Here is an 11,378-nt window from a genome sequence, read left to right on the forward strand (position 1 = left end):
GTAAGGAGGAAAAATCACATGTCCAAAAATAGAAACCCTAAATGATTAACGTTTTTAGCAACTTGTAATTTGCCGACCTGTTTCACATGCTCGGTTGGTGCCGCGTTAACTTCCCCAACTAACACTAGATGGCAACACAATCTTTACCAGACAGCAGAATAATTTCAATCAGTTTCTACCGTTTCTGCCATCTGTCGATACGAATTAGAACTACGTTGGCTTTCCGTGCGATGTTGAGCAATTTTCAGGCAGAGTTCAACGAAATAAACTGAATTTCGCAACGAAACATAATAGATAGCAAACTTATTGCATGTGTTATTGTGATCGTTTTTTGTAAAACTTCCTCCGAATTATGTTGCAGGCCACGTAAAGGTCGAAGCGTGCCTACAAGAAAATAAATAGTTTTCAGTTCTGTCCAGACCCGTAGCTAGAACTGATCTCTAGCGGGGGCTCACGGGTTATCAGGGGGCTTTGTAAACCAAGTCCATTTTTAAAAACTTGAACAGTATTAAATGAAGGTAAATTATGTGCGTGTGTGGAGGGGGGCTCATTAAGTTATATAAAATTTATAAATATCATACAAATACTACATTCTTCTACATCTTATAAAACATCTCTTGAAGTGTCAATTGATTGATACCTTTAATACTACTTTAGATGATGCAGATATAAATAACATAACAACCGAATATACTACAAACCCTAAGAGATTCTTCACTTTACTAAATTCAAGAAAACAAAGCCCAGTTATACCTAAAGAAATTGTTCATAATACTGATATTGCTAGTGGAGAAGAAAGAGCCGAACTTTTTAATGTTTTTTTTTCATCAGAACTTCTCACCTCCCTCACTTTCCGACCCTCTCCCCCACTTAAATGCTGTCTGTCCTCACACACTATCTTCAATCAAAACATCCCCCGAGGAAGTAAAATACCTTCTCGCTTCATTGCCCCTCCACCGGTCCCTAGGTCCAGATGAAATCCCCTCAATATTCCTACGTAAAACTGCCAACTCCTTGGCTCTTCCTCTGTCTGCCTTACTCAACAAATGTTTCTCTAAGGGTGTGTTTCCTAAAAACTTCAAACGGGCCAACATTGTGCCCATTCACAAAACTGGAGATAAAAAATGTGTAAAATCCTATAGACCAATCTCGCTTCTATCGCCACTATCAATTATTTGTGAAAAAATCATCAAAAACAGGTTACTTCAGTTTACGTCACCATATATCAACACAGCACAACATGGTTTTCTTCCAGGCAGCTCTTGCCTAACAAATCTTTCCGTCTTACTTTCGCATGCTGCCAGAGCTATTGATAATAACTCCCAACTTGACACTATATATTTGGACATTTCGAAAGCCTTTGACAAAATTAATCATAAATTTCTCCTTCATAAATTATCATCCAGATTTAACATCCATGGCAAATTTCTCTCTTTAATCCAGGACTACCTCCATGAGCGTGAACAACGTGTTGTTCTTTCAGGTACCTCTTCTAACTTTCTTCCCGTTTTGTCTGGAGTTCCCCAGGGGAGTGTCTTAGGGCCGCTCCTATTCCTTCTGTACATGGATGACCTCCCTGAAAAACTGTCCTCCCTCCCTATCAATATACTTTTGTTTGCGGATGATTGTAAACTCTTTAAGGAGATCTCATCGCATCATGACATGATGATTCTTCAAAATGCTCTCACAGAACTTGTTAAGTGGTGTCGTCAGTGGAATTTAGAACTAAACCCTCAGAAATGCTCTTTCCTTACTTATTCCCTAAAAAAGAACAAAGTGGTGTCTACTTATACTATTGAAAACAAACCAATCCAAAACGTTTCCACCCAAAAGGACCTAGGTATTATCATGGATGAAAAACTCACTTTTAATTATCATATTATTGCTACCACTAAAAAAGCCATGCGCCTTCTCGGTCTTCTATACAGATTTAGCGAAATTCAAAACCCATCATCTCTTGCTTTATTCTTTAAATCTTTCATCTCGCCCATCCTTGAATACTGTTCCCCAATTTGGGCAATGGCCTCAAAAACCAATCTCACCAGAATAGATTCTGTTCTCAGTTTCTTTCTTGCAATTGTTCGCCATAGAATACCTTCCTTTCGACATGTATCCAAATCAGACACCATGGCTGCTCTGAATATTCACACTCCATCCTTTCGTCGTGATCTAGCTGACATGAAATTTTTATACAAAATAATAAATGGCAAAATCAGAACAGATCTCCTAATCAGTGAATTCTCACTTAGGGTACCCCAAAAGCTAACGCGCAACCTGCAACTCTTCCACAACCCAACCACTAGGCTATCCCTTCTACAACGCTCCTTGTTTTACAGGCTCCCAGAAATCTACAACAAACTTCCCCTGAATGTAGATATATTCCTTCCAGAACGTAACTTTTGTATATTACTGACGAAGAACATGTAAATCTATCCCATCTTGTTATTGTTTTTTATCTTTTGTTATTATTTGTTTCTACTTTATGTTGTTTCAGTGTAAAATGGCCAAATAAGACTGTATCTGAAACTCTGAGTAAATAAATAAATAAATATTTATATCACACAAAAAATTCACAATATTCAATCACAGTGCCTACAGTGCATTCCACCCCCGGCCGAAGCAATGAAACTCCCTTACGTTCCTAAAGCTTAGTACTGTTGACCTTTGATGAAGATGAGAAGGGAATTTGCATGATGACATCAAAGTCAGATTTCAGTCTAAACGGGAGGTCGCAACAGGGACAGTGAAGGTACAGATCAGTGGCGTAGCGTTATAATACGCCCGTACGCCCGGCGTTCCCAGATTTAAAATTTCAAAAATACGTAAATGCTGTAAATATAAAGTACAACTTGACTAATCTCATATATGTTTGACTTTCATGGCATCATAATAGCTATTTTTCGGGATCCGCTTGCAACGCTCCACTAACAACACTCGTTCTGGCATTTTCTTTCAATGCCTTTCCTGCGGACGCCGGGCAGGTTCGGCGTAAAAGACTCTATATTCCTTGCTGTCTACCTGGAGGGAAAGCTTGGATCTCTACAGCATGCGCGCAAATGCTCTCTCTTACGCCAGCGTACGGAGCGGAGGGCTACGGTGATTGGTTGATGTGACCCTTCCTGCCTTCTGAAGCAGACGACAGCGGTAGAATTCCTACCCGGTTCTTCGCGCTCGTGCCACTCGTGCTATGTGATGCTACAATACGCAATATTGACTGACGTAACTTTACCAAACTCAAATATACCACTTCTTAATGGCCACTGCATTGTATAACACTGGGGAACAGTGAAATTGCGGCACAGTGTTTGAGAGCTAATTTAGGGCGATTTCATGCTGCTGAATAATGATATAATAATATATTTCCTGAATTGGCTCTAATTTATGAAATAAATGCAACTAAACCAAAATGGCTGAAACATAACACATACATATAAATGAACTTCCAACAACAATTTAATATTTCTTTTTGTGATTACAATCATTAACATGATTTTTTGGTTCACTCCATGTCATGGGCACTCCAAATTTGAGTCCCTTTCGTCCGCCTTGGCCCCAATAACGAAGTGATTCCAAACAAGTTTTGCAAACTATATGTGGGACCCATTTTTTATTCTGTTCTCCCAGATTTTTGGCAAAATAAGCCTGATACAAATCTCTCACTACATCTGTGATATTTCTTCTCTGTGATGGTAAACAATATATTCCACATATATAGCAAAAAAACATTTGGGTTATTGAAACACTTACTACGTGAGGAACTCATATTTCCAATGTATTCACATTAAACGCATTTCGCTTAGTTATACTACAAAATTCAGCATTAAGAGATATATTGCCTAGCAATGCTTCATAAGTTGCCTAGCAACAATTTACAAATAAATAAATAAGTTTCTTAATGGGAATTTCAGCTTATTATCAAATTTTGATATTACCGAGAAAAGCGTGGAGTAATTTTACCTCCTACATTTTCCATGGTGTGTTTATTTTTATAACTGGAGTCAATTTAACTGAACCAATCATACAATTGGCAATCACAGTTGTTTTGTGTGCCGAAACTGTTATTAAACTTTATGCCACAAAATAAAATCTTATTCTTGTTCCCCAGTGTAATTTATCGAACGAACAGAGATGTGCATTAAAAACTAAAAGATCAAGAAAGTTTTTGTCAAATAAGTTGGTGAAGTCCTCGTGGTAGAAGTTCAGCATGTAGTCGCTCTACAACTTAACCCGCAAAACTATTCTTTATTATTATTATTATTATTTCGTTAGTATATCTAACTGCTTAATATTGTGTCAATGGAAATGTTTAGCATTCATTGGAAAACTCTTAACATGGAATGGTCTGTGGACAAAATTATTCTAAAATGTTTATCAACATTCTCAAGATGTAATAAACAGTGGTCTGAATTACTAATCGGCACTGTTACGTCAGTTGAGTGTAGTTGGATCATCCACCCACCTCCGTGTCAGACTGTTTTGCACAGCGCGCCAAGACGACAGAGGCCCCTGATTCGAATCTCGGCGTGATCAAGGGTGTTCTTTGTGAGTGTTCCTTCTTCAATATCATCACTCATATTCGCGATAACCAAAAGTGGTAGAAAAGCGAAGTAAAATAAACCAAATCAATCAGCAGTTGGATCCTCCACAACAATGACGTCTACTGTTGTGCAGAGGTGCTTGTGATTCAGGTAGGTTTTTTTAATGACTTGCGACAAACCGAAAGGTATAAAAAAGGAATAAAACACAAGAGTTCAAAATATTTGTGGCATAGTGAGGCATCTAGTTTTCTAGCTAAAGCATGCATGGATGATGTTTTATTGAAAACCAAGCTGACTTCAGGCAAATAAACAATACCTGTGGCGACTAATACCATAAGTAAATTATTAAGCAAGAAAGGGCCGACCCTTCCTTCGGACTTGGCGTTCCCACCCGAAATGCCCATGCTACGCCACTGGTACAGATAAAGAAGCTCCCCTGTGAAAGAACTTACAAAGTCTAGATCATCTTCTAAATACTTGCAGCTACTTACACTTCAGCTCATAAACAAGGTGAGTGAATGTAATGGATGCTGTTCATGTTCTGTGGATTCATCCTTATTGAAAGTTGTGAGCTGTCTTCATTTTCACTCTTCACTGCAAACAAATTATAGGAAGCTGATGGCAGTGCCAGGGAAGCTGAGCTCCCCCTGGCCCCTGCCTGGCTACGGGCCTGGTTCTGCCATTATATTTGATATTATTAGATAGAAAATATAGGATAAAGACAAAGAAATATTTAAAAAAGTGTTTCCATCAGAGTTATGAAATTAACCTAAAAATTACTCGTCATGTAATTGGTTCTAGAGTGTAGCTCTATATCACAGAAATAAGCTGATCATACATTTACAAATAAATACGTCGCGTATCCATAAGCGCCGACCTCCATGCCGGAGTATGTATCACAGCGCGCTACGACGCCAGAGATTCCGGGTTCGAAACCCGACCTGGGCATGGAAGTTCTTTTGCGTCGCTTCATCAATATCATCACATCATAACTCATCTGCATCGTCTCGATTGGCCAAAAAATGTCAGAGACATGAAGTAAAATAAAGCAAATAAATCAATCAAAAGTATCCATGAGTCTTCAAAAAATAAATTAAAAAACAACATAGTCTCCTTATTATCAGTAGAAAATGTTAGCCTGGGGGATGTTTGGTTGAGCTTTGAGGTTAACTGGGTTTAATATAGTGACGATGTGACAGCTTGGGGGACGCTTTGTGAAAATTTTGCTAGCTGGGGAGGATACCATCCCCACACCCCCTCACTTAGTGCCGTCTAAAGTGGGCCTAACTTCAGAGCAGAAGGAAATTTCTTATTGGTAGACACACCCAGAACGGGGTATGAGAAATCGTGAAGATCTTAGCGGAAAACGGAACAAGAGAAGTGGAACAAAATTAGAACATCATGTAGGGATGGGCATAATTAGCTGGCGGTTCTAAAATAGCAGAAGTAAAACAAACATATCTTTACTAGAGGATATTATGTAAATGTAATAACTCCTACATCTTGGAGATTAATTCAAGAAATAGAAACAGTTAATATGTATACGCTTGTTGGAGATTAATTGAAACAACGCAAGACAAAACTGATACTAACCAAAAATAATGTCTTTCAAGTAGCTGAGCATCACAATGTGGGCACTTTAACGGCATTATTTTTGTTTGTTCGAATTGTGTGTTAAAGTGCTATTTATGCACAGATGGGCTAATCAGGACTGGACGTATAGTGGGATCTGAATCACTATGCAATGTCCCTCCACCGGGTATCGAGCCTGGGACTCGTTGATTACAAAGCGGCGACGTTACCACTACGCTATCGGAGAAGCACCAGCATTATTTTTTTTTATTGTTATCAGTTTGTGTTGTTTGAATTAATCTTCAAGAAATGTAGAAGTTATTCCATTTACATAATATGCTCTAGTAAAGGGTGTTCGTTTTTTCTTCTGCTATTTTACAACCGTCAGTTAATAATGCTCATCCCTCATAAATAAGAACCTTACTCCTTCTTCCGTGAATACGAAATAAAGGAAATAATGACAGAAAGAGAGAGAAGGAGAGAACGAAAATATACAGCGAAAGGGTAAATAATTAAGGAGAGGCAACTAGCCGAAAATTGTACCCTCGTCCTCCACACACAGAACTAAATGCATCATATCGATTGATGCACTAAACTGTGTTCTATGGCTTCTTCAAAGAATCAGATTCACATTTGATGCATTTGGGTGCATTTTTGTATGTCGTGAATGAAACACCGAAGTGCTTCATTTGATTCACGTGAGGATTTATTACAGTCGAGATGCACTTCAATGCATCAGCTGATGTTTCTTGATGCACCTTCCTGCATCCTTTGGATGATGCCCTTAAACGTTTGGTTTGAGCTGCAGAGTTTATGTAGCTCAGACGAAACGTTTAAGTGCATCATCGAAAAAATGCATTCGGGTCCATCAAACTGCATCAAGGTGCATCAAAATGCATCAACTGATGCATTAAAATCCATCTCGACTATAATAAATCCTCACTTGGATCAAATGATGCACTTTGGTGTTTCATTCACGACATACAAAAATGCACCCAAATGCATCAAATGTGACTCTGATTCTTTCAAGAAGCCACAAAACATACTTTAGTGCACCAATCGATGGATTCTGGTACATCAATCGATATGATGAATTTAGTTCTCTGAGTGTCCAAGGCTAACGTTTCGACGAGATAGATAACCATGTATCGGTATCGCTATCGGAAAGTATCGGTCGGAATACCAGCCGATACTTTTCCGGCATATTGGTCTTTCCCGGAGTCTAATTATCCTGGAAATTATGCAAAATTCAAGTTTCAATTAATTTTGCACTAGTATTGTGTGCAAAACTGGATTTCCTAAATATAATTTCAGTAGAATAATTGCACACTATCATTGATCATTATTTTGAACAAATTTAAATTAATACAGTTTTCAAGTATCGGTATTGGCGGGAATCGGTAAGATTTTCTGCAATGGTATGCACAGAGAGAACTAAATGCATCATACCGATTGATGCACCAGAACGCGACGATTGATGCACTAAAGTGTGTTTTATGGCATCTGCGAAGAATCAGATTCACATTTGATGCATTTGGGTGCACTTTTGTATGTCGTGAAAGAAACACCAAAGTGCATCATTTGATTCAAGTGAGGATTTCTTTCAGTCGAGATGCATTATAATGTATCATTTGATGAGTTTTGATGCACCTTCCTGCATCTTTTTCAATGATACACTTAAACGTTTCGTCTGAGCTCAGATGAAACGTCTAAGTGGATCATCGAGAAAGATGCAGGAAAGTGCACCGAAACGCATCAAGGTGCATCAAAATGCATAAAATGATTCATTATATTGCATCTTGACTGAAAGAAATACTCACTTGCATCACATGATGCACTTTGGTGTTTCTTTTACGACATACAAAAAATCACTAAAATGCATGAAATGTGAATCTGATTCTTCGCAGATGCCATAAAACACACTTTAGTGCATCAATCGACGCGTTTTGGTGCATCAATCGGTAAGATACATTTAGTTTTCTGTGTGTACGTATCAGTTCAGAATGGCATTGCTTCAGCCCTAGTATAGATATTGAAAGTTTGTTGTAGACACCTTCAGTTAACTTATGGACAGACAGGCTAATCGGGACTAGCAGTTAAAAGTTCGATCAGCCGGAGATCGACCCGGGACTCCTCGATTACATGGCTTCAACGTCACCACCAGGCCAATTGTGGAGCGGGTTCGATAACCGATGGAGGCACATAGCACAGTGGTTCGGATCCAACTTTAAACTGTGTCGAGTCCCGATTAGCCTATCTGTGCATAAAGTGGACTTAAAACAACAATTCATTCAACCATCGGGGCGGTCCGAAAACGAGAGTAGGCAACGGCAAGCCACAGAAAAATGAAGTCGTGACATTTATGAAAATTTCGTAGCTGCGTCATGTGCCTCCACTACAGTATGGCAAAAATTGTATTTCGTCACTTCTTTGGCAATTACCTGGTCATGTTTCTCAAATACCGAAATTGACATTCGAATGCCACAGCCGTGCGCAGACCCTCTGATTAAATGCGGGCAAAAGCATTGATGAAAGTTCAGAAGAAATCAAACTTCCGTGACACCAATGTTCAGAGGCATCACGTGAACGCATGCGGTGAATGTTGCGCATGCGTCAATTGTGGGAAAAGGGATATCTTGCTCTGCGACGACATTCATGAGCATCTCTACATTCTAATTTCTTCATATACAACAAGTATTTACTTTACGCGAGAGCGCTCTAAGCTTATATTACATTTCTTGGATCTGAAGTGAAAGAAAGTAATAATTATTTTCCCACAATTGACGCATGCGTCACTTCAGATCCAAGAAATGTAATATAAGCTTAGTTCAGCGCTCTCGTGTAAAATAAATACTTCTCCTATATGAAGAAATTAGAATGTAGAAATGCTCATGAATGTCGTCGCAGAGCAAGCTGTCCTTTTCCCCACAATTGACGCATGCGCAGCATGCGTTCAGGAGACGCCTCTGCCAATATTCTCTGGTCCCCTCCTTTATTTACCTTCTTTTGGTTCACAAGACTATTTTATATGTAAACACGATTTTGCACAGCAGGTTGAAAACAACTACATATAATTTATTCATTTCCAACAGTGAGGGCGATTAGGGGGCGTAGGGGGAGGCAGTTGCCATTTTTTGCCCTCGCGCCATAGGCGCCGACTCCATGGGGCTTGGGCGGGCTCGAGCCCCACGAATGTTAACGATGTGGGGCAGAGCCCCTTAATAATTTTGCTTAAGAGGATCTAATGTATTATTTTGCTTCTCTTGTAAAGTTTACTCTGAATTGTGCCACATGAACTTAACTTTAAATACACATTTGAAATGTTCTATAGAACCATCAATTTGGGGACCGGGGGGGGGGGGTGAGACTGCTAAACCAGCAACTTTGGGGGAGGGCTATGACCAGAGAGAGCAAAACACATGACTTATTACTACATACTAATTATGGAATTATGAGTATTGTTAAAATTTTGACTAAAAACAGTTTCAAAAGACGATGTGCATAGTGTTGCCCACGGGACGAGACAGGACAGGCTTTTAAAAATTCGAGACGAGACGAGATTGATCATGTGTCCCGAGACAAACGAATATTTTCGAGACGAGACAGCATTTCACAGCATTTCCACGAGACGAGACAGGCCAAAGTCTCGTCTCGTGGGCAACACTAGATGTGCATGAACTAGGGTAGTGGATGGGACGTTTGGGCTACAAATGGCTCTCACATGACATTCAGAACGAGATCATTGTGATATTAGGGAGATCTGTTTTGCGCTCCGTGGTAGCAGATATTAAAAGTCGGGAATATTTTGCTATTATGGTTAACAAAACATGTGACATATCTATCCGGGGATAATTAATATTCTGCATTAGAACTGTGAATAAAAATTTTAATATTTTTGAGGAATTCATGGGTTTTTATGATATTCCGAACGCTGAGGCCAAAACTTAAAAAAGGGAGAGAGTGAGTCGTTCATTAATTTATTTCAGTGATTGCTGGTGTCGTAGAGGCTTGAGCATTTTACATTATACTCAGTAAATCACTGTTCTACTTCACAGCAAATTATGAAATAACAATAATGTATATAGTTCAAAATCACAACACTGTTCTCTGATGAGTATACTTATTATTTGCACTGAATAAATACATTAATTATGCACCAATTACTATGATTCGAACTATATGCAAAACGTTCTTCTTATCTCCTTTCACTTGTTTCTTACAACTGGTTGCTACGCAACAAGACAGTATGCTATAACATTTCTTTAGTTTTCTTTTACACAAGAAGTGATTATACATTTTACAATTTGAAAACAGTCACATGATCAGAGCCCCCCAATAATTTTGACAAGCGGCGCACCTGCCTCGCTCTATATGCTAAGCTTTATCTACAAAGGAAAAGTAAACTGTCCTTGCCCCCTCCCCACTTTTCTCACCTAATCGCGGCTACTAATTTCCAATACATGGATAAGTTAATCTGCAAACACATACAGGTAACACAAGTAACGAATTAAGTATGCGAGAGTGTTAATAACAAGAAATTTGCTAGAGTAAGAAGTTGGATAGTTCAATTTCATAGGAAACAATGCACTTTTCTCTCCCCTCCGTAGCTGCTTGGAACTTTCGTTGACTTGGAAATAGTTATTTTTTTAAAGAGTATAATATTTTTTTAATAATAGTGATAAGATTACTCTGCATTAAATTTCTAAGTGGGAATATTAGGAGGGGGCAACTGCCTCCTATTCGCGCGCCTATGGCGAATGCATCGTTTATGTATTTGCTAAGTGGATTTCTTCTATGTAGCATAAGAGTTTACGTAAGACGTTCAGTTCTTAATCTATATGAAAATACTCTCGGTGCTCTGGCCAGTCAATTACATAATTTCACGGAAGAAGGAAACTGCTTCACAGCAAGTGATACGGTGTCTTGTCGTGGCGCCGTGGCTTAGTTGGTTAAAGCGCCTGTCTAGTAAACAGGAGATCGAGGGTTCGAATCCCTCCGGTGCCTATGTCCAATTTTTTAAACACTGATTTTAATTTTCGTACTTGTCTACAAGTTGTTATGTTCGGTATAATAGCTTCATAACGCCTTTCAATGGTTTTTATTTTTTAACTCAACAGATATAGCTAATGTGTGTCTATACAAGATTGTGACTGTTGGCTGAAGAGAGGAACATGTACGTGAGGAGCAAGTGAAAATAGTAAAAAGAGACTCGGTAGTACAGTCATGCACACTTCTGGGTTGTAACAATCACATTGAAAGTTACGATTG

The 11,378-nt window shown here is 38.9% G+C and overlaps 1 non-coding gene across 1 annotated transcript; it reads left to right on the top strand.

Moving 5' to 3' along the window:
- The first annotated feature begins 11,040 nt into the window (after positions 1-11,040).
- Positions 11,041-11,114, top strand: TRNAT-AGU (transfer RNA threonine (anticodon AGU)). The gene has a single exon. It is a non-coding gene; the product is annotated as a tRNA-Thr (tRNA).
- Positions 11,115-11,378: the final 264 nt, after the last annotated feature.

The sequence above is a fragment of the Lepisma saccharinum genome, chromosome 17 (assembly GCF_977018435.1).
Source record: "Lepisma saccharinum chromosome 17, izLepSacc3.1, whole genome shotgun sequence".
Lineage (NCBI taxonomy): Eukaryota > Metazoa > Arthropoda > Insecta > Zygentoma > Lepismatidae > Lepisma > Lepisma saccharinum.